This window comes from Arachis ipaensis, chromosome B06 (genome assembly GCF_000816755.2).
Source record: "Arachis ipaensis cultivar K30076 chromosome B06, Araip1.1, whole genome shotgun sequence".
Classification (NCBI taxonomy): Eukaryota; Viridiplantae; Streptophyta; class Magnoliopsida; order Fabales; family Fabaceae; genus Arachis; species Arachis ipaensis.
Window position 1 is genome coordinate 102,780,686 of NC_029790.2, and position 3,291 is coordinate 102,783,976.

Sequence of the window (3,291 nt, forward strand, 5' to 3'; positions counted from 1 at the left end):
AGCTAGCTGAGAGAGAGAGAGAGAGAGAGAGAGAGAGAGAGAGAGAGAGAGAGAGAGAGAGAGAGGAAGATCTAGGCATAAAAAGACAGGGAGAAGTTTTGAACCTCTGCATCAAAACAACGTCATTTTGAAGAAGAGGAACTAATTTTTCATGTTTTAAAAACTCTCCCTCCACGTGTGCCTCCGTGAACCTTTGCATCAAAGCGACGTCATTTTGAAGAAGAGGGACTAATTTGTCTTGTTTTGAAAACTCTCTCTCCACATATGCATTAGTACAATGCATAGTTATCAAATCCGGACCAGACCGGTCGGTCCGATCGAAAAACAAGTGAATCAGATTATAAGATAGTCCGAATTACTCTTATAATCATTCCTGCAATTGACACGTAGAAAATTGGTTTGACTCGTCTTAAACCAGTCAACTCGGTTCGAACCGGACATATTTGACACGGCGGGTCAATGTTTCGCCCGCGCACCTCCATGATGCACAAGTGGTGGCATGGATCATGGTAATAGACACCCCCTTTTAAATTAAATAGTTAATTCAAAAAGTAGCACAAGTCTAGCTCGAGTTTGAGACCTGTGAGACAAAGGGTGTCAATCTTCGACTAGGCCAACATGTCTATTAATACTGTTTGGATATTACCGGGTCAAATGGTTTGAGCAGTGATTCACCGGTTGAACCATTAACCCAATAATCTAGTAACTTAACCGAGTCGATTGCCGGTTCGGTTCTGATAACTATGATACAATGGAAGCCACATCAGACTTCTTTGTTGGGTTTGACAGACCCATATGTACGGAGGAATATATATGTCCAACTTTAAAGAAGTCATGGACTTAAAAGTATTTTCAAATGGTGAGGGACAAAAATGTTTGTGGGACAAAAGGTCAGGAATCTATTTGTTCTTTTCTAAAATAAACACATACACAGAAAGAAAGAGAAAAAGATTTGTACTCAATGTAAATTTTGTTGACTTAAGACTTCATAGTTAAAAACTTTGTATGCGTAATAAATTTCAACAATCCATCTTTTTCCACAAACAGCTGTTGTAGTTTCTTATAATTAGATCTCACTATTATCACAACAAGTAAGTATTGTGTTTCTTTTAGAACTGTATTGATGCACTCTGATAAGTTGGTTGTCATATGACTACATACCTACTACCACTATCACAATGTTGCAATCAAATCTCCTTGTTGAATCAGTTTGCCTACTCCACTATTTAAGATGATAAATCTCTCAAGGCAATCATGTATTAATCATACTCATCCTTTCTTAGATTATAAATTACATTTATAAGTATCGCTTTACCTCTGTAATTTTGAATCATGGCATGAAATTGGATGTCATGTGGCAGATGCAATAAGCATGGTGAGTATTGGAAGAAACACTATTATCAATGATAAGAATATCTCATAGTGCTTGGGATCTGTTGGAGATAATTAGGATGTCCTCCTGTGGTGTGACGTGTTGCTTTAAATTTGTCAAGTTAAAGGTCACATTTCTATTAATTCGAACCCAATAACTGCTCTTATCTTAGGCTACAATGATTAGGAAAATACTACCATATGTTCTGTACAAATGTATGTTGTCAACTAAAACAAAGGACTTGTAGTGTTTGAAAGCTTCAAAACATAGTGAAAAGGCCCAAAACATTTGATCTTATAAATCTGACAAGAATCGCAATCCACTAAATCTCTATTGCAACACAGGATGACTGTGAAATCATGTACAGTCTTAAGGAGATAATGCTGCCATGCTTTCAAGAGTTTAGGCATCTTGTTATACGATTCTTCCCAATCATTATATATTTGGGTGATTGTCTTTTGGTTTTTGATCCAATTTTTTCTGTACAAAATTTGAAACGATACTTCTATTGCACTGCACTTTACAAAACTATATCAAAATAGATGGATTAGCTTATATAATGGGCATAATAACATCAATAGACACGTAACAGCCTAGTCTACTAGCTTGTGGATATTGTCCCATTGATACTTCGGGCTTTGAAATTTAGTTCTTGATGGAAGAACAAAAACTACTCAACCCATCAAGACGCGTCCACAAGGAAGAAGTCTCCATGTCCTTATGAGGCATGTTTTATTCCCCTTTCAAATCAATGTGGACTTCACATTCCAACCTCTAATATGGCCCAATGTCCTCATTGCCGTATTGATCTGGGTACCAGCTTTAATATCATCCGTAATAGTCTAGTCCACTTACTTGTAGATATTGTTTAATGTAGTGTCCTGAGCCTCACAACTTTTTTTCTTGTGTTTTTTATGGAGGAACAAAAATCACTCAACCCATTAAAATGCATTCATAAGAGATAGGTCTCCACATTTTTATAAGGCATGTTTTGTTCTTGTGAAGTCCCACATCAGTTGAAGAGGAGAACAAAATATACCTTATAAGGATGCGCAAACATCTCCATTGTGGATGCATTTTGATGTCTTGAGTGATTTTCGTCTCTCCATCAAGAACAAAATCGTAACACATAGAGTGCCAAAGTGGACAATATCGGCAAATTGGTGATCTAGGCTGTTATAGATGGTATTAGAAGCAATGCTCGACTCAATGTACCAATGAGAATATTGGGTCCCATTAAGGGATGAAATGTGAAGTCCCACATTGGTTAGAGAGAGGATTAAGACATGTGTGTCTAGACTCGATCGAACCTGACCCTAAATAATGACCAAGTCAATTTTTGATACCCTTACCTGATCTTAAACCTAATGAAATCACACCAAATTAGCTCCAAAGTATACGGGTCTGAGCTCGATCTTCGGACCGGTCTAGGTCATGTACATCCCTATATGCCTTATAAAGATGGGGAGATTTTTCTTTCGTGGACGCATTTATATGTGTTAAATAATTTTCGTTCCTCCATCAAAAATAAAACTATGAGGCATGGAGTGTCAAAGTAAATAATAACCACAAGCAGCTAAACTAAATTGGTACAAAACAAAATAAATTAAGACATATCTAATTTATACCGTAAATAATATACGGTTCAATATTTTAACACGTATGCCACTTGCAAACGAAATACGTGTTAAAACAACATTATTTATCTAGTTTACAATATAAATGAAATATGTGTATACCTATTTTGTTTTCACTAAAAAAAGACATGTCACTCATGGAGCAAAAATATAAATTCTTCCATGCTTAAATATATTAGTAATTATTATATTTATTTTATTTATTTAAAAAATATATCATTAAATAATAATAATAATTAAATTGTTATATTTTTTATATTCTTAAAAATTATAATATATGTA

General features: G+C 35.2%; 1 protein-coding gene across 1 annotated transcript in view; it reads left to right on the forward strand.

The window, feature by feature from the left end:
- The window catches only part of LOC107647132 (alpha-L-arabinofuranosidase 1-like), a 21,016-nt gene that overhangs the window by 12,894 nt on the left and 4,831 nt on the right, over positions 1-3,291 (forward strand). The window lies entirely within an intron of this gene.